General features: G+C 45.8%; 1 pseudogene; it reads right to left on the reverse strand.

Moving 5' to 3' along the window:
- Window positions 1-11,846: 11,846 nt before the first annotated feature.
- LOC124700526 lies at window positions 11,847-13,322 on the reverse strand (annotated as a pseudogene).
- Between the last annotated feature and the right edge of the window lie 8,217 nt (window positions 13,323-21,539).

The raw sequence follows: 21,539 nt of genomic DNA on the forward strand, positions 1-21,539 counted from the left end.
GGGGGGGGCAGCTGGCCCGGTAGATGATCTGTTTTAGAAGCCGATTGGGGTGTCATCGGCTGATCCTTCGTTGCAACCTACTTCAAAAATGGTGAATTCTTGCAGAAGAGGATCACTGGACCTGGTGGGAGGAGTTTAAGGGCTTTTTTGAAGACTCTACATTATCCACCAGATCTCAAGGACGTCAGCTGAAGAATTGAAGGATGGTTTGTGAAGGACCGATGTGTTACTATCGGCTCATTAAGCATTGGCTAAGTGGACAAATCGGCAAAATCAGTATGAGGGGAAATCGGCTAAATTGGCTCAAGGGAAATCGGCAAAATCAAATTGGGGAAATTCTTCATTGATAAGCAAGATTTCTTACATAAAGAGCTGATCGCTCTCAAAAGGAAGTACTAGGGGATACATTGCCCCGTCTACTACTACTGATCCTATGCTAATGGTCCTATCTATGGGCCGTCGTCGCCCTCGTCGTCGCCGTCGTCGCCGCTCGTCGGTGCTACTCCCGGCGGGCTCGTCGTCGCCGCTCCAGCCGGCCGCCGGCCGGGCCCTCATTGTCCTCATCCTCCTCGTCAGCGTCGCCGTCGTCGCTGTCGAAGTCGCTGAGGTTCCCCGGCCAGGGGCAGAAGCGTTTGGCCGGCGGCTCGTCGGAGGAGGTGTCGTCCTCCTCCTCCTCCTCCTCCTTCTCCTCCTCCTCCTCGGGAGAGGTGAAGTCGTCGCAGGAGAAGCGATCGTCATCGCTCTCCTCCTCCGTTTCCCCGTCGACGAGGAAGCGGAGGTCACTTTCCCCGTCGGTCAAGGACTTGTCGTCCTCAGACCAAACGGAGAAATCATGGCTGGATTCCTCCCCGGCCTCGATGGCACGGCGGGTGTTGGCCGCATGGACCTCCTCCGGGTTCTGCTCCGGCGTCGGCTCGCGGGAAGAGGAGGACTGGGTGGAAAGATCCGATGAAGCAGAGGAGGAAGAAGACATGGTGGCGCAGGAGGGCTTTTGGAGTGCTAATGCGAAGGGGATGAGGAAGCGAACTGTTTGGAGCGGTTAAATAAAAGGGGATATAGTGGAAATTCAATGCCACAGCAGTTTCCGAGGAAGTGGTGCCTAAAAAAAAAACTGCCAGGTCACGCGGAGAAGTTGAGAAGGCAAGGCATCATGATGAAGGATACTGCGACGGTTCTGCCACGACATGACCCGACGAAGAAAAGCAGAGTGATTTTGGAATTATCAATTCCAAAACCAGGGGGGCATGTGTTATCACCAGAATTTGACCGAGTCAGAGGTGGGCCGCGATCAAGATGGACTTGAAGAATATACATGGAAGAAATACGTGAATCGGCCTCTTATGCAAAGTTTTGGGCTAGTTGGCCCGTGTATCTGTAATATAGTAGGATACGTATCGGTTAGTTAGAGTTTGGCTCGTGCACGGTTGGGATTATTCCCACGTTAGGAAGTCTACGGACTATAAATATGTATCTAGGGTTTATGAAATAAACAACAATCACGTTCACCACAAACCAATCTAGGCGCATCGCCAACTCCCTTGTCTCGAGGGTTTCTTCCGGGTAAGCATCATGCTGCCTAGATCGCATCTTGCGATCTAGGCAGACAAGTTTATTCGTCGTTCATGCGTTGCTCGTATCGAAGCCTTTTTGATGGCGAGCAACGTAGTTATCTTAGATGTGTTAGGGTTAGCATTGTTCTTCGTATCATATGCTATCGTCGTGCAACCCTTAGACATCTAGCCGCCCTTACGCCTATCTTAGGCGTAGGGGCGGCACCCCGCTTGATCATTATTTAGTAGATTCGATCCGTTATGGTTGCTCCTTGTTCTTCAAGGATTAGTCTAATATCTGCATAGTTAGGCCTTACAAAGGGTTGGAGGATCCAGCGGCGCGTAGGGTGTAGTTTGCTAGCCCTAGACAGGAGGTTCCGGGGATCAACCTCGGGTTGGTTTTTAGGCCTCGTCTAGGATCGGCTTACGATCACCGTGCGCGGCCGCGAGGCCCAATCACGAGTAGGACGTTCCGATTATGCGGTGAAAACCCTAAATCGTCGTAGATCGTTTTAGCTTTATCTTGATCAAGCAGGACCACCATATATTCGTACACCTCGTGCGAATCATGGGTGGATCGGCTCTTTGAGCCGATTCACAGGACAACCCGAGAGCCGATCGAGGCTCGTATTTAATGTTTACGTGTATGCCATGCAGGAAACTAAGCGAGGCATCTCCATCACCTTCCCGGCCGGGTATAGGTCGGGTGGCACGCCCTTGCACCAAGCATCGGACGTGCGTGCCGGAGTCTTTGCGGGCCGTCGCTCGGAGGGACCAGGGCCAGCCGCAGCCCTAAGTTGCTCCCGGCTCTCCTGTGTTGCCCGTCGCTGCTCGCCGGTGGGTTTCTGACCGCAACAATAAGAACAAGGGAGCAAAGGGTTACCTCCGGCTCGTCATCGACGATGCCGGTGTCGTAGAGGTTCTCCGGCGCGACGTACGGCATTGGTTCGTACGGGTTCCAAGCGACGGGGGCCTGGACGGTGGCGGCGGCCGATGCGCCAGCGGCTGATGCGCCGGCTGCTACGTTGGAAGCAGCGACGGGGGCCTGGACGGGGGCAGCGGCCGATGTGCCGGCGGCTGATGCGCCGGCTGCTACGTTGGAAGCAGCGACAGGGGCCTGGACGGGGGCAGCGGCCGATGCGCCGGCTGCTATGTTGGAAGCAGCGACAGGGGCCTGGACGGGGGCAACGGTCGATGCGCCGGCGGCGGATGCGCCGACAATGGGCATCTCATTCTTGTCCATCGCCGGCGGTTTTCTTCGGGGGTTTTTCTTCGGTTGTGGAGAAGATGATGGGACAGGAGAGGCGGTTGCAGTGAGAACGTGCGTCGAGGGAGAGAAAAAGGGCTCTATAAAGACGAAGGTGTCGTGTACCGCAACACGCGTCCGCTATGCACGGCTGCAGCGTGCACCGCGACACGAGTCTAACCCTGGGACGTTTGGTGTACTTAGTAATAACCTCGGGCCTTATACAGAAATTTTATCTGCACTCAGTTTTCCCCTCGAGTACTTAGACTGACAAGTGCAATATACTCAGTTTTACCCTCAAGTAGCTGGTCAACAGAGAGTCAACAAATGGAATTAACATATCTAATTGAGTCATTTCATGCGCAAAAAAATCCAAAAAAAATAAAAACATAGTGGCACCTACTCATGGAGTCTTCCTACCCAACCTGCCACCTAGAAAACCTTAACAAACATATATAAATCAAGTTTTACCACAAATTGCCACTTCTCAGAATCAGCAGTGTAGCTATGAAGATGCATGGTTTTCCACTCAAACCCCTTTGCAAAACATCTTCCCCAAAAACATAGTTTGTCTAAATGATGCCATAATTGTCACACTCATGTATATTTGAATTGCAAATAATTTGATGTAGCCCAATATGAATTATATTGTATAAAACACGCATTTTTCATTTTGTAATTTTTTGTTTGAATCCCTTAGTCTATTTACTATTTATGTGCCCTTGGATTCTTAGTACTACTCAGTTTTGCCCTCAAGTTCTGTCACAAATGCTCTCAGAAGCCCAAACTTGTCCTGATTGGTTGAGCCGTTGTCACACGGATCGACTCCACGAACCGTTGATCAACTGATCTAACGGGCTGTATACCCCTCCCCGTCTCTTCGTGGCCACCCCTCTCTCTCTCTCTTCGTGGCCACCCCTCTCTCTCTCTCTGTCGGTGGATGCATTATTATCACCCATCTAACAATTATCAACTATCTTTCGCTTTCCTTTTCTTTCAGGGGATATAGTTTGGGATATAGTTTTGGTAATTTGAAACGGCCCAAAAGTGGTATAATTTTGGTATAAACATGAGACATACATATTTGGGGATTTCGGTGAATGCATTATTGTCACCCCTCTAACAATTATCAACTATCTTTTGCTTTCCTTTTATTTTAGGGGATATAGTTTTGGTAATTTGAAACGGCCCAAAAGTGCTATAATTTTGGTATAAACATGAGGCATACATATTTGCGGATTTCGGTGAATGCATTATTGTCACCCCTCTAACAATTATCAACTATCTTTCGCTTTCCTTTTCTTTTAGGGGATATAGTTTGGGATATAGTTTTGGTAATTTGAAACGGCCCAAAAGTGGTATAAACATGAGGCATACATATTTGCGGATTTCGGTGAATGCATTATTGTCACCCCTCTAACAATTATCAACTTTCTTTCGCTTTCCTTTTCTTTTAGGGGATATAGTTTGGGATATAATTTTGGTAATTTGAAACGGCCCAAAAGTGGTATAATTTTGGTATAAACATGAGGCATACATATTCGCGGATTTCGGTGAATGCATTATTGTCACCCCTCTAACAATTATCAACTTTCTTTCGCTTTCCTTTTCTTTTAGGGGATATAGTTTGGGATATAGTTTTGGTAATTTGAAACGGCCCAAAAGTGGTATAATTTTGGTATAAACATGAGGCATACATATTTGCGGATTTCGGTGAATGCATTATTGTCACCCCTCTAACAATTATCAACTTTCTTTCGCTTTCCTTTTCTTTTAGGGGATATAGTTTGGGATATAGTTTTGGTAATTTGAAAACAACTACAAGTACATGTAACTGAATAATGGATTTGTAACAAGGTATCCCTTGTAACAACTTCTAGCGCTTGGTGAGCAATGATAAGAACCCGATCGCAATTATACAACATAAAAAACAACTAGCCATCAGATTAGCTTGCTTCTTCAACTCGATCGGCTGCCTTAACTGATTGTTCATTTTCTTCAGTTCTCCCTTCACTTCCACCAGTCCTGCATTGGGAGCATTAGGCATAATCGAAACGGCTCCTCTCTCCGCCGCATTCTCTACAGCAAGTCCCCCCTCACAAATTGCGCTCCCCAATAGCGCCAATTGATTCCTGCAATTGAAGCCTCTGAACGTACACATCGATCCACTCGAAATGTCTGCATTTCTTCAGGATCTGAAAACAACAACGTGAACCCTAAATCCCAAATTCGAGGGAATGACAAGAAAATCAAGAGAAAACAGAGAAATTGGAGCGAGATCTAACCTTATCCCCCTCTCTATATGGCAAGCTCTCGCATGCATGGAACTCACGTCCACGGTTGTCATTCTCGTCCGTCTTACAGATCGACCGCTTCATAGGCTCTTGGCGTGGGCAGTCAGGGCATCTTGTCAAAGGCACGGGTCCATACTGCGGCCATGAAGAACGGGAGGTTGAAGAGAAACTAGACATCACCCGCCTGCCGGAGAAGGGCTGCCGCTAGCGGAGAAGAAGAACAATGGGGTGCGGGGAAAGAAAGGGGAAGCAATGGCACGGGCACGGGGCTGGCTCGGGCTCCCATTTTGCAACGGTCACCTGGGTAAGCTGTGGGTCCGGCGCGCTAACGTGGACAAGTTGTGGGTCCCACGATGATCTGGATAAGTGAAGACGTGTCCACCGCGGGGCACCAACAGCGGCCCCACTTGCCAGCACCAACCAACGTCAACTAAACGGGAATCCTCCGTCCGAGCTCCTTCTGCGGGTTTCAGATAAGGTCTTGGGGAAAACTGAGAAAAAACTAAGGAGTTGGGGAAAACTGAGTACAACTAAGGATCCGAGGGCACGAAAATAGAAATCCCTATCAATTAACCACTTCAAATGTTTCCCTGGTAGGTGCTCCTGTCTGCCATGCTATGTTTGGCGATGGAATTAATTCGGCTGAAAATTCCACGATATCATTGATCTAGTTGAACACCCTCATTTATGCAAACTAGTGCGACAATATTTTCCTTGTCGAGATTGAGAATGAAAACGCCGGAAAGATTATACCCTATTTTTTGTCACCCCTATTATTTGAGTATATATATATATATATGTAACACTGAATCATAACCCCATCATATATAGGGTTATGATTGATCACATGAATGCCTTGCGTCTTTTCTAAATACTAGCAGGGTGGCCCTCGCAAATGCGAGGGCATCTTCTTCAATTTTCGAGGTGGGAAAAGAATCTGAGAAAAAAGTCTAAATCAATTCATCCCCAACCTTCAAGTCTCTCATTGGAATGGTGCAACAATGCTACCATTTCCTCCTTTTAAAATACAATAGACAATAAACTTTGAAAATTTAAAGTACACATAATCAAATTAAACATTGTAGGTTTTCAGTAGATCCCTAAACAAAACTGGGAGAAAAATGAAAATTAAGAAGATAAGTTTGTATATGTATCCATTTGCCAGGAATAGGAACTAAGTAGTTTGAGCTCAGAATGTAGGACCCTTAGGCACGCCATGACCACCCTTACCTAGGCACCGGGTTAGCTTGGTACAATATTATTCAACTAAAGAATACTTTAACATGTATAATATACAATATAGTTGAACTATAGTACCATAGACTAAGAAATCAGGAAAATGTGAAGATATGGAGTGGAGACCAAATCAACCTTCTATCCAAATAATTCATAACCTATAAATGAAATCTTGTGAGCATAATAGTTCTAGTAGTTCTTACAGTGTATGCCGAAGCTTAGAGGGTTTTTGTGTCCCTACTGCTACTCATGTTAGCTCAAATTGAAATAATTTCATGTTAAAATGTTTAGATAAGAAAGTTTTTTTTAAGAAATAATGTTTTTCTTTCACGGGAAGTGGTAAGATTTATTTACATCAAAGAAAAGGCGAGTAATATGATTGGACTCCAGTGTGTTAGCAATATCAGCATATTGTCTAACAAATGCCCAACGAATTACCTTGTCTTTTTTTTTTCTTTCTGACAACCCTGTACAACAATACCACACTTTTGCCCAGGTTCTTAATGCATGCACAAATTAAGGTAGTGTCTACCGAATCCACTTAAATTTGGATGATTTGCTCCTTGGTTTCACCTGCAGGCTGCATGCTAAACAACTTCTATACAATGTTTCTATGTTCTTACAACCAAACTATTTCTCTCACAAAATGTTTCATAAGCACAATGTTTGATTCTGAATTGGACGTAGCAAAAATACAGTATGTAAATACCTGAGGAGAAGATCATATTCTTGGAGAGGTTAACACGCCTGAACTGTAAATTAAATGGTTTCCTACCAATCCTATAACAATGGACAACAATGATGTTCCACGTGGCAGGCTCCGCAGTGCTCCAGCATCGATTTTGATTCATCGCTCTCCTTTTACACCGCGTTGACAGCACATGATAGCAGCAAGAGCACATGTGTTGACTGTTGAGTGACAAAGGCATGAAGAGATGGCATACATGTAGTAAATTGATTTATTTACCGAAGATAATGGGTGGCACCATGATCAAGTAATCACCTCTTTGGAGACGCTAGCACCAAACTTCGATTTGTATGCATTAATTCTTTGTCATGGTAAGACCTTGCATTACAAAGATCTCTGTGTGTATTTCAACGGCCATTCCGATATTTGCAGAAAATTACTTTGAAAGAAAACAAATACAATGACCAAAAAATAAAATATAATAACCAAACAAATAAGTTTATATTTGCAGTATCCACCGCAGACCGTTCTGTGTGTTTTCTTCAAAACAAAATAAAGATGAAATTAATTAACCTTGACACGTTCTTCTTATTCTTGAGATCAATGTGTATGGGGTACTGATTAAGTGATTAATTCTCCCGGCAGTCAGCGAAAAGGTGACCGCACCTTTTCTTTATTCTCTGGAGCAACTCAAATACAATATTCTCTCTATCTTGTTTTTATTGCAAGATCGGCATGTATAAATTGATTGATTAGGGCACCACTTCTATATGGTTTTCTCAGCCGGAAATTCAATTCGGCTCCCGGGTGCGTATGCTCCCTCTACTAAAAAATTATATTTCGAAATATCGAAAAATTTGAACAAAAAATTCTACATGTACATCTTCATAATATACGTGCGTTCGTCAAGTTTCACGAAAAACCAATATTTTGTGTGGTCTATATAAAAAAGAGAAAGTTTATCTTGTGAAAAGCATTATTTTTAGCACTGAATTTTGTCTTTTTTACGCACGTCACATGATAAGTCAATTTTTTATGAAACGACTTTGTGAGCATGTAGCACATGAAGATATACGTGTAAACTTTTAGTTTCAATTTAAAAAAAATTTAAAACGTATGTAAGATGCATTTCGAAATATAGAGAGTATATGGACCCATGTTCCAAAACACAATGTCTACGACTCTGTTTACTCTTCTAGCAGCAACATAAAAGTAATCTCATGTACATCTTTCTCGACGCAGTACCTGATTCGAAGCTATTAACAGATCTGAACATATATTTCCGGAAAAAACCAGGATGAAAATATGTATACATCCGTAGCAGTGCATAGCTCAGCTGGGCCGATCCATTCAGCGTCGAGGCTGATGGTGAAAAATTGTAGAGGCTTTACTGTAGATGTATATGTAAAGCTGTCAAAAAAAGATATATAACTTGAACTTAATAAAAAATTGATTAATGCAGTTTACCACACAAAATACCATCCGTACATATCAGCAGGTAAGCAAACTAATTAACAATGATTTTTCCCTCCACGGTTTCTCACAATGATCTTTTTGGCTAAACTATTAACCATGATTATTTCTATAATCCTCCCACTCTCAAGTATCTGCTGTGATTAGTTTTATCTTTCCGCTTCTACTCCTCGTAAGAACCCTACGATTTTTTTTAAAATCCTCATAAAAAATCCCTAATAATATTTGATAAAACATTTTATGTCCGTAACCATGCACGCTTACCTATCTAATAACAACAGTACCTAATATGTATGCGTTATGTGGAACACACTTCTGATTTTCATCAACATAGTTGTATCTGCAATGGATTTATAAACAATTTGGTTAATCTCGCACAAAAATATTTGGATTTTATGCACGATGTTTTAATTGTCTAATCTTAATAAATGGATAATTCAGTCCATGCACATCTAAATTTAAGTCCTGTTGTACTATTTATTTTTATTTTGTGTTAACAGAACCTACGAAGTTTAGGATTGATCAAAGAAGAATTCAAGAAGTCGAATGTTTATTTTCCAAATATATTACTTCTTATAGAGAGGATCATTGACCTAAGTTCCGTACGTAGCTAGAGATGTCCATAACTTGCTCATGCTGTACAGATTTTGTTCTCCGCTATATATTGATGAGCGCGCCCAACTTCACCTATGTTTGAAGTAAAGTATCCATGCTAAATTTTAGTAATTCATATATACCAAAACTGTATGTATCATATACATCGTACATATCAGTACGCAGGCTGTTGAATTATTGGTACTACCTCCGGCTATAAATACTTATTGCAGATAAATTTAGAGAGACTTTGGCCTACATTTTGCCTAAATTTAAGATAAATATGCAGGACCAGATGAAATAATATTTATATGTAAATTTTGTAAGCAATGAAAGGATGAATCAGTCAATTGCAAATATGAAGACTATGCTGCAGTGTCTCCAAAAAGGATAAATGGAACAGAAAGAAACTGTATACGTTAGTAATACCTCTGACGGGCGATACTGGAAGTAATTTTTTCTTGCTCGTGGCGTGCATGGAGAATTGTCGAGCGTGCAGAACTGCTGATGGATGATGAGCTGATGATTTTTTTGCTTGCACGGTTAAATATGGTCGGTACGTAAGACACTGATTGTAGAGATATTGCAAGAATATATTCACAACTGATTGTAGAGCTAACAACTGACCGTCGGCATAGCTTCTAGCCGTCGGCGTCTAATCGTTTTCCTGTAGTCGACATAATAAATACTGATTAAAAAATAGGCAACCTGATTCTACTAAATTATACTACTGATTAGTAGTATGAGCTAGCAACTAACGGGAAGACTTGTCCATAACCCCGACCAAAGCCATGAAGAGCAGCACATACCTACCGATGAGTTATCTCTATAAGCCAAAACTTTGCTCTGAGCTAGATCTAGGATGTCGTTCGTGCATGCTGCATCTGCTCCATGGTCTGGCAGCTAAAGTTGAAATATAAACTGCTGATCTGCATGCACATGGGTACCGAGGAACCGCCAGCAGCCGCAGCGTCGTCCAGGTCCTAGCTTTTTTCTGATGCGTGCATGAGCCAACCGGCCAGGGCATCGAGCAGTCCTAGCTTTTTTCTGATGCGTGCATGAGCCAACCGGCCAGGGCATCGAGCAGCGCGGCGGCGGCATGCGTGAGCCCTAGCCTGTTTTTGTTGAGATGGAAGATATCGTGACCTATTAGCTTAGATTAATATCCAAGAGGTATGTGGAAAATAATGTAGGGCAGTGGTGGGTAATTTTCTTGAACTTTCCCGGCCATATATTATCTCTAAAATCTACCGGCTGTCATCAACTAATTAGAGAAACTAATGGCCAGATTTTTCTGATTATTGTGGGATTTTCTAGATTATTTCTAATATTCTGGTTGCCCGTCATTTACTTTTAATATATAATAGATACTCTTCTTTCATCATGGCCCCTCCATAACTACTAACCCTGCCTGTAATGCGTGTCACTGTTTCTACATATATTCTTGACACTTGCCCCTTAAATGATCTATGGTGAAGGCATGCCTTCCTCAAATTCTCTCATCAATCATTCTTTTGTGAGTTGCACAGCTGCAACACATCTTTATTTTGAGTGATGTTCATCTTGCACTTCTGTCTGTTATTTCTAACTGCCCAATTTACGGCAGGTGGCGCTGCAATCTCACAGACTATGTTAGGTACCATGGCATGCCCTTCTAAAAAATATGAGGTCATATCTACTGCAAATGACGGTAAATTCTCCTTTACCCGTTGTTTGATAAAAGTTTTGTTGTGAATATGGAATAAACATGAAGGAATAGTATTGTATGTAGTGTTTTGTGCTTAATTTCAGACTTTACATAACTCATAGTATTCTTGGGCCAGGCACCGCAATACTGCACATTATGGAAGGAGAAGACGCTGGAGCATCTAGAGCACCATCAAACCAAGATTGCTGAACTGCTCCCGGCAACAAAGTGGAACTCTTGGCCTGTGTGCCCGAAAATGGCCTCAGTGCCACGTAATATCAAGTCTTGTTACTCCATGTTGAGCCAGAAGCCTTTGATTGTTGGGGGTTCTCTAATAAGTAGAAGTGGATCTAGTTCTTAAGAGACCTTGTTACTTTGCTGGTTCGTGAAATGGGGGGTCTTGTGCTCTTTCGTCAAAACAAATATTTGGTTGAGTGTGGAGTATAAAACTCATTTGCATGTTTTGTGCTTTTGGCTGGACAAAACAGTGCCGTTGGAATACTCTGATGTTTGAATGCTTTTGCGGCATAAGCTTTATTACATCAAGGCTTGCAAGTTTCCCTAGAGCTTTTGACTTCATGTAATTATGGGTTTGAGTGCCTAATAGTGTCAATAATGAGTGCAAGATATTTTCACAGCCCCTTTTTCAAACACATGTGTACGAATTTGATTGCAATGAGAAAATTGGAATTTAAATTTGGAGTTGTTGTGCACTGTATTGTTTCCTTTTGGTTGACGATCAGCATAGTAAAGTAGAAAAGGTACTCCGTAGAAAATTTGAATTTTAATTGGAGTTGTTCTGTACTGTATTTCCATTGATGATTGTTTCTCAATCTTGATAAAAAAAGAGACAATCAAATTCCTATTTCCAGATTCCATGGAGGATCAGGCACCAGAGAGTAAAAATGCACAACCAGATTGAAAATACATAGGAGGGAAAGGAGGAGAGGCACCAGGCCGACCTCTTTCACTCTTCTACATATAACATATACATGTATCTGAAACTACAACAAACTAGAAATTACACTTCGGATACAAAATAGGAAACCAAAAGTTATGCTAAATCAACATGTCTCTACTATTTACGTTTAACTACACTGACATAAGGCAGCTCAACGGAACCCATGTAGATTTTGCCATTCCCCCTCTCCATAATCTCGGTCTGCCTTACGCTCTTGGGGCCTCTCATCTCTTCAAGTATCTTCCCATTCACCAACCCTCACAGCGAGAAGATGGCTGTCACGGCCGAAGGGTAGCTCGTTTTTCTCACGGTGTAGCGCCACCCAGTAACCTCCTCTCGTGTCGGGTCTTACATTATCAGGGTAGCCCGGGAGGTCGGCGAAAGGCTCGGATCTTCCCGCGTCGGGCCCTTTGATCCAGTGCCTTAGCAGCTTGCACGGGCCGGTGGACGCAACCACGAGGTGGGTACGGTCGGCGCTGATGGAAACCCCATTAGGGTAGGTCATGTCCGCTTGGAGCATGGTGACGTCCGACGTGCGCGGGTCGTACCTCATGAGGCGCCCCGTCGAATCTCCCGTCCTCATCACCATCTCGTGCTGCGCCCCTGTTGTAGCTCATGGAGCTATCGGTGAAGTAAACCTGTCCGGTGGTCTGGTCGACGTCGACCCTGTTGGTGAAGCGGAGAGGCACGCCGTCGACGTTGTTGACCAGCACGGTGGACTCCCCGCCGCCGGGGCCGACCCGCATGAGCCCCTTGTACGCGTCGGCCACGTACAGGTCTCCCGTCCTCTGGTCGAACCGCAGGCCTAGCGGGCGGCCGCAGCGGCTCTCGGTGGCGGAGCCAGCACAGCAATCATATGTAGTCATTTTGAAACTGTGTAGTCAAATACATGTATTTGTACAAAATTTTCAGTATTTCTTGAATGCGTTTAGCCTGTGCTGCCAAAAAACAGTGTAGTCAATTGTGTTGAAATAAATTGCCTACATCTTTCCATAAGCTCGGGCTTTTGGAATAGTTGGTTAGTGCGTACGAATTCAATATAGTATCGTAGCGAGGAGGTCCTAGGATCAAATCCTGACCAACGCAAGAATTAAAAGAAATATTACGGCTCCCCAAAACATGCGTCACAATAGGCCAAAGGGCAAAGACGTAGGGTGAGTGTTGAAATAAATTGCCTACATCTTTCCATAAGCTCGGGCTTTTGGAATAGTTGGTTAGTGCATGCAATTCAATAAATTGACTACACTGCTTGAACGTGGCTCCGCCACCGGTGGCGGTCTCCGGGCGGAACTTGGTGGCCATGCAGGTCTGGTTGTCGTATCCGGGGCCATGCGTGTAGGTGGTCTAGCCGAGCTTGTCGCCGTTCCACTTGAGGACGCGGCAGTTGGAGACGCCGCTGTAGCGGCCATGGCCCTCGCTGTCGAAGGCAACGCTCTCCGGTCCGCACACGGTCCCGCGTGGAAGCTGCAGGTGCTGGCTCCAGGTGGTGTCGATGCTAGCCATGGTTGCCACCAGGGCGCCGGGCATGAGCAGCATGATGATGATGGCCAGCGAGACGGCAGCCTTGGCGAGGTGGCTCATCCCGCACCCCATCGTTTGCTTACTGCTTCTTCGATCGATTGATGAGATGGACTTTGCGTCGTTGGCTGGCTCGTGCGTATTATATTCTCTAATGGAGCTTCGTATATGGTTTCGCTGGTTCGCTCAATGGTGAGGGTACACATGCTGCCCTTATAAGGGTACATTTGGTAGCCTGGGCCCAAATCGCGGCTCACTGGCGCAGTGGTGCGAGCACACCTGTGCGTCCAGAACGAGCCACGAGCCGAAATTAGGTCGGGCTGCATCGATTGACCAAAAAGGTTTTTTTGTTTGCATGTAGCCAACCCGAAATCTCGATGGAGATGAGATTAGGCCTGTTCAGTACCATCCAGGCATGCCTAAGATCACCCCTTCTCTACAATTGGTAGCCTTACCTTGCTATCACCTCCCATAGCACAGAAATCTGTTCATGACAGTTACATACTAACGAAGCTAGCAGTTCACGAAATCAGCCCTAGCTAGTACGAATGGTAGTTCATACCGATGCTCCCTAGCTACTACGAATGGTAGTTGATCATCAAGGGGTAGTTCAACATACGGTGATCAAATTGGGGTTCGAGAAACAGAGGGTCAAAGGGGGTTCTTCTTCTTCTTTACTTCTTCTTCTCAAATGGTGGTGTTGCCTCTGGCTTCCCACATTGCGTCTGCCCACTCTTGCCTCTTCTCCTTCCAGGCACCACTCCTGCCTCCACGCCATGGCCGATCTCTACTTCATCAAAACTGACAACCTCTTCAAAGAACTCATCCTCGCCCAAACCTAGAATCCAGTTGTGAAGTATGCAACAAGGACCAGGTTTACTTGAGTGTCAAAAGTGCGGACCGGTTTCTGGTCAAGGACCTTCAACTTATTCTTCAATTCAACAAAGGCCCTCTCAATGGTGACTCTAAGGCTTGAGTGTCTCGGATTGAACAACTCTTTCGCATTCAGAGGTTGGTGCTTCGTAGAGAACTTGTTGAGGTGGTACCTTGTTTTCCTGAAAGGAGGTAGAATACAAGGTCGGCATGCATATCTAGCATCTCCAAGGTAGAACTTACCCTCAGGGATTTGCAACCCATCATGCGTTGACAAGCTGTCGACCAGGATGCTTGCATCATGAGCTGAACCCTCCCACCCAACAAGCACGTATGTGAACCTCATACCGAAATCCACAGTTTCTAGCACGTTTTGGCTGGTGTAGTACTTCCTCCCGCAAAGTGTTGCAGACATTGATCTCGGTACCTTTGCAGTCACATGAGTACCATCAATAACCCCAATACAATCATGTCAAATAATTAGCACACAATCATATTTCTAACGGTAGCACACATCTGAAAGGTAGAAGGAACATGATTTTGTACTCACCCTGAAATACGGGAACCACGTGTAGTTGTTCTTGATCTTGGGTGGTGTGTTCGTTGATGGTGGCTTGATCATTTCACCTCTGAGCTCCCCAATTGCGTACAACACCTGCTGGAAGTACCGAGAGATAGTCTCCGTGGATCGCCTAAATGTGATATGGGTCACTTTGAACCTCTATGCATCTGGTCGACGGTTCGCAATGATATAGTTAGGTTCTATAAGACCGTTCCCACGACATGAACCCAACATGAAGAAATATAAGACCGTTCCCGCGACATGAAGAAATATTGCGACTTGTTCGTCGACGGAGGTGTGGATGCTTTTCAACCAGTAGTCCTCTCTCCTTGAACGTTTTCACAAGTGCAAAGAAAGGGGCTCTTCTCATCCGAAGCATCTGGATAGCCTCTACATCGTTGGAGTTGTAGATATAGTTTATGTTGGCAATCCTCTCCTTATCTCGTTGTAACATAGGATCGTAACTGATACAAGGAAAATCAGCATGCCTAACTGCTCTCTTGTGCACCATTAGGATCCAAGCTTGTATGCAAACGATGAGCATTGCGACGTGATGGAGCTGGTCGGTCTACTCAAACAAGATCTATGCATTGTGAACGGTCTTATAGAACCCAACTAGTTCTACCAACATGAATCTGATACTACAATAGAGCATAGGTGTTTCCCCTTACCTCGACGATGTGCGCAGGCTCCGCTGCGGCTGGAAAGGAGGACCCTGGTCCAGCGCCGGAGATCTAGGTCGCCGCAGCCGCGCCGGTGCGAAAATTGGGGGAAGGAAAAATTTGGGAGGAGACTAATGGAGAGGGTAACCGAAGAGGGAGGTTACCCCTACATTTGCCGCGCAACGCCGCCGGAATTTCGGCTTCTCTCACCATGCCGAGTTGAAGCGCCCGCGCGAACGGGGTTGTCGATTTTCGTCTCGCCAGGCTGTCCCTGGAGAATCTGTCAAACTGGATGTTCCTCACAGGCTTCCTAGGGGTGATTCAAGACCCGTACGGTGCGACAATACAGAGGAGCCCAAGAAATCAAACGATCCAAAAACTGTGCGGCACATGCCCCGCCCAGGCTACCAAACGCTCCCTGGTGGAGCTGGAGAACTTTCTGGCGGTCCGAGTCGGTGCACGATACTGCCAGAGGTCGAGTCGGATTGAAGAGAAACTTAATACAGTACTTATTTTGCTTTTAAGTGCAATGACTCCGGGAGCGACTAAGATTCCGCGTTGAACACGCCGATCTGCCGACGAACGGAAGTACGCTTCGTGTATTAGCTCTCGATTCAGCTCGTCTCTGTCGCCTGACTTGAACGTGTACACGTCTCTGGGAGCAAACAAATCTAATCTCTGGCTAGAACAATGCTCAAAGCAGAACAATCGCAGATTTATTGTGGTGTGTTGTGTCAGACCGGCTCGGTTCCTTATTCAGGATGATCGATTTGCCAAATTGTTCACAGCAACACGTACCACGTACCTAGCCCTCTTCGGTTTTACTAATTGTTCCAGACAATTGCTCTGTGTTCAACACAATTGTACTGGTACATCTGCACTAGGCATCATTCAAGTGTGGTATATGGTGCAGTTAACCTAGGCGTAGCCATACTATTCCAATGCTAAATGAATCACTACTTTTATTTTTGAACTGAAATAACTACTTATTAGTAGCCGTATTCGGAAAATGGATTACTCCGTTTTCCAACATGCATCACGGAGTAGTTCAGAGTTCAGACCTTGATGCCATCTCTGTTCAGAGCAACAGCAGAATGGCACTATTATCCAGGTGCATCAGTACTGGTCACGCACCGAACCAAATGTAGTTACAGCCTGGTGTTAGCACCGCATAGCACACATACTAGAGTGGAAGAACGCAGCTGTTCACAGTTCTGAAAGACTGTAACTAAGCATCAGGGTCACAAGCACATTCGGAGAGGTTAGTCCAAAATGAAAACCATACAAGTGGACGTTTGCACTTAAACTAAGAACAGAGGGTAAATCTGATGATACGTTATGACATGGCAACTGGGCCGAGATCAACAAACGATGGACAACATGGTTGCTAGCAGCAACAACCTCTACGAAGTTCGACCTTGTTATTTGGCAGGTTCTTCGACAGGCCCAGCAAAAACTCGACCAGTAAGTGGACATGGCCAAATATGTATCTGATCTCGGTGAGCCTGAGGTTCTCGTATATGACATCCCCCATGTCTTGTGGGTATGAAGCAATGTTCTTCAACACCCCATCTCTGGGTTCGGGATCCGAGAGCTGTTGGAGGGCACAACAGAGTTAATATACTGTACTACGGAGGCTAAATTAGGATAGAGAGTCCCACCGCAAAAAAAAAAGGATAGAGAGTCGAAGAAAGCAAAGGTGGTAGTAGCACCTTGCAGCAGCACACAATGAGCTTCATCAGATTAGGCGAGTTGCGCAGGAAATGCTTCAACAGTAGGAAGTTGTCACAAAGATCGCAATGGTCCAGGGACAGTGTTCTTAGGTTCGTGAACTGAGGGAAATTTAAGCCCAAACAGTCATCATGGACCTGAAACTGAATTTGTGACACACAACCCCATTTTCCGATCAGTAAATGAGATGTAGATTGACTGGAGAAAAAAAGGGGTATAAAGAAGCAGAAGACGTACCACCCCAAAGCCATACAACTCCAACGTCGTCACATTGGCCAGCATGCGAAGAAGTTGCATCTGTTTCCCAGTTGTGTCTTCGTATACAAAGATGCCGTCATTCAACAGTTTGATCTGATTCGTATAGATCGATGCATCGACAAGAGACGGCAAAGTAAGTGGCGTCTCGTTCTCAGCAATGACATCAACATCCCCAGCCAGACAGAGGGAAGCAAGAGCAGGAGCCTCGAGAATCAGACCGACCGGAAGAAGGCACAAAAACTCACTGACAACCAATTTCTTCAGTGAAGAGGGGGTGATCACAGTGGCCTCGGAGAACAGGTAGGTGCAGTCGGTCAGTTCCATCTCTTGGAGAGAAGGGCACCGGAACCTGACGTGCCTCGCGAAATAATCATCCAGGATCACGTTGCAGAGATGCAACCTTTTGAGCCGGCAAGGCCATATATCATCCTGGCCTATGCCATGGCGGACCCAACTGTCGGCATACTTGCGGATGTCATAGCTTACATCCAGCCGGAACTCTTCCAGGTGTGCTACGTCGTGGCGGCGCAGGAGGATGTGGACGAAGTTCTTGAAATTCTGGACCTCGCGGATGGAGTAGTCATCTCCGGCGGGACGGAACTCCAGCTGGTCGATGTCGAGGCGCGGCACGGAGCGCCATAGGTGCCTCCACCTCGTGGAGAGCACGCACGTCTGCACGGCCTGCCGGGCCTTGAGGCGCGAAAGGACGGCATGGAGGAGATCGTCCGGCAGGGCGCTCAACCGGTCCTCAACCGTGCGAATGCGAAGCATTTCACAGAGGTGGTGGAGACGGAAGAACAGAAGGTGCGCCTGTGTTTATATGGAGCAACGACGCTGTGCTGCGCGCACCCTTCAATCTGCCTCGGCCGTGTTTACACTTGACGACGGATCGACTACCCTAGTCCCTAGGTGCATCGTGAAGCGGACAAGTTTAAGTCCTTCGGTAATCCAAGCACATTTGCTACCGTTGAATAGCAGCCACCATTGCATGCGTTTAGGCGGCCGTGTGAACCAGTGAGGTCGTCTTGGCCGATTCACAAAAACACATTGGAAACTGTTCTTTCAACAGGTTGTAGGCCTATGAGTATTACTCTCTATATAGTACATGTTTACTGGTCTACATACTTTGAGGAAAAAAATTACCATGGGGTCAACAAAAATTGACCATGAATGTGCCACAACATTATATCACTACGGGAAAAATAGCCGTTGCTGTGCGACGCGTCTTTGCCGTGCGGTTGTGCATGGCAAAGATGTCTTTGCCGTGTATCATCAAAATGGGGCGCACGGCAAAGAACTTTGCACGGTAAAATTACTGACGACGCACGGCAAAGAAGGTTTACACGGCAAAGCCATAATTCGGCGCACGGCAAAGAATAAAATCACGGCAAAAGTCAGAAAGGCGCACGGCAAAGGAATCACACGGCACAGCACGGCTTTGCCGTGCGGCTCAACCTCACGCACGGCAAAATACTCATGCGGATTGCTGACGTGGTCTACCCCACGTATCGCCAAGCTGCCGTGGCGCGGTCGCACGCACGCTGCCCCACCAGTACAAACCTACCCAGCTAGTCTTCGTCTTCCCCAGTCCAAACGCACGCACGCACGCTGCTCCATTACTCTGTCCACTCCTCTCTCCACCCAGTCCACTCCTCTCTCCCAGTCCACTCCTCTCTCCACCCGGACTACCCGGTCCACTCCCGCTCGTCGGCCATCCTGCTCGTCGCGGGCCTCGCGGTGGCCCAGCACCCCCACGCCGAGGCTGCCGCCGGCGCGCGGCGGAGGCGCCCGCGCCCGACCCGGGCTGCAACGGCATCCAGCTCAACTACAACCCGTAGAGCCGCACCAAGGTCCGCCCCTTCGTCGCCGACCAGAGCCGGCAGCCCTACTCCTTCAAGGCCAACGCCTCCGTCGTCGATGGCGGCACCCACCCGCTCAGGTCCCGGGCGATGCCTCGTCGGCGCCAACGGTGCCGTGCTCACCGCGGGGGCCGAGCTGCCCTACAACACCGCGCTCGCCCACGACGACCCGGACTACGCTCGCACGGCGGCGCGGCGAGTGGCCGCGGTGGCGAGCGGCGAGCACCCCTGCAGCGCGGCGACATGGCGTGACTAGCAGCGTATGGCCTCGGCACCGGCGGCTTGCTGGCGTCGGCGCATAGGCATTTTTTTTTAATTTGCTTGAAGCTCTTTGCCGTGCAATAGAACAAATGCGCACGGCACAGGCACTAGGCACACGGCAATGAAAGGTTCCATGGCAAAGGGGATGGACGCACGGCAAAGGAAGGAATGCACGGCAAAGACGTTGCCGTGCAGTTTTGACGAGGCGCACGGCAAAGATGGCGTTGCCGACGCAAACATTGCCGTGCAGTCTTTGCCGTGTGGCACCGCACGGCAATGGCTTTGCCGTGCAAATAACACCCTTTGCCGTCCAATTTGCTTGCACGGCAACGACAAGCTTTCCCGTAGTGTATCATTGAAAAAATATGAATTCAATGGTATAATTTTTGTGCCATGTGAAGTATATTTCATAGTAGTATTTTATTGATAAAATTAATGCTCAAAGTGTGTGTTACCCTAAGACTGCTCATAATGGGAGTAACTTAGACTATTCGTAGTGGAAGTAACTTCACTAGTAACTAAATGTTCAACTCACCAAATTTGCTTATGTGACAGTTAGTTAATGAGGAGAGCCCCATAGCTACTCCCTCCTTCCCAGTTCATAGGGTTTGCGCGTAACCCTAGGTTGTAAATTTGACAATGAGATACATATTAAGAAATATATATCATTAGGAGGCTCACGTGTTCTACTTTCTAATTATATAATTTTTGGGTTGTACAATTAATATTATGTTGGCCAAATTGATAACCTAGGGATACACGTAAGCCCTATGAACTGGGATGGAGGTAATAGTTGCTGTAACATCACATTTCTCAAGATACAATAAGTCTACAAGCTAATTAATGAAGCCATCTATGATACTCCTTTAATATTACTAACCACTACTCCCTCCGTCCTAGCGCAAAGGGCGTATAATTTTTTTCCAAATTTCATCAAGGCTTAAGGCGTGGCCTGTTGGGCTTCCTAATCTTTCCAATTCTAACCCCACTTACGTACCCCTTTGTCCTCGAAACTAGGCGAGCCGCCGCTGGCATCCAACGAGAAAAGGGGATCTCCTAATTATTGTCGTGCATGCAGGGGCAAAAGGGGCAAGTAGCGAATCTTTCTCCTCTCTCTAATCCATCATTAATAATCGCACTGCAAGATATACGCCCTTTTCCTTGGGACGGAGGGAGTATGAAGGTAGTAACATAGAGTAGTAATATGTGCATTTTGCGATTTTATGTTACTTCCCACTATGACTAGTAACATCACACACTCCAAGGTGTTTTGGTGACATGGCATAACAATAAATGAAGGAAGAGAGGGAGGTGGTAACTAGCTATGTTAGACTACTCATAGTGGGAGTAACTTCACTAGTAACTAAGTGTCCAACTCAGCAAATTTGCTTATGTGGCAGTGAGTTAATGAGAAGAGAGGGGATGGAGTAACATAGCTAGTTACTGTAACATCACACTTCTCAAGATACAATGAGTCTATAAGCTAATTAATGAAGACATATATGATACTACTTTGATGTTACTAACCACTATGAAGGTAGTAACATAGAGTAGTAACATGTGCATGTTACTACTCTATGTTACTTTTCACTATGACTAGTCTTATCATAACATCAACACCCCAAGACAAAATGAGTCTACAAACTAATAAATGAGACTTTGCATGCTACCACATCTATGTTACTCTCTCCGTCCACAAATAAGTATACATGCGGGTTTTCCAAGATGAATTATGAAGTGGAGTGAAAAATACATTGGGAACATACATCTCTCCTCTTTAATTCTTTCACCTCCAATGAGCTAAGACTAGTCATAGTGGAGAGTAACATAGAGTAGTAACATGTACATGTTACTAATCTATGTTACTACCTTCATAGTGGAGAGTAACATATGTGTAGTGTCATGCAAACTTATATTTATTATGTTGTAGACTCATCTTGTCTTGAAAAATATGATGTTATGGTAACATAGCTAGTTACCACCTCACTCTCTTTCTTCATTTAATGGCATGCCATGTCACCAAAATGTTTTGGGATGTGTGATGTTACCACCTAAGTTACTCCCACTATGAGTAGTCTAAGTGCAT

Source organism: Lolium rigidum, chromosome 3 (genome assembly GCF_022539505.1).
Source record: "Lolium rigidum isolate FL_2022 chromosome 3, APGP_CSIRO_Lrig_0.1, whole genome shotgun sequence".
In the NCBI taxonomy this organism is placed as follows: Eukaryota; Viridiplantae; Streptophyta; class Magnoliopsida; order Poales; family Poaceae; genus Lolium; species Lolium rigidum.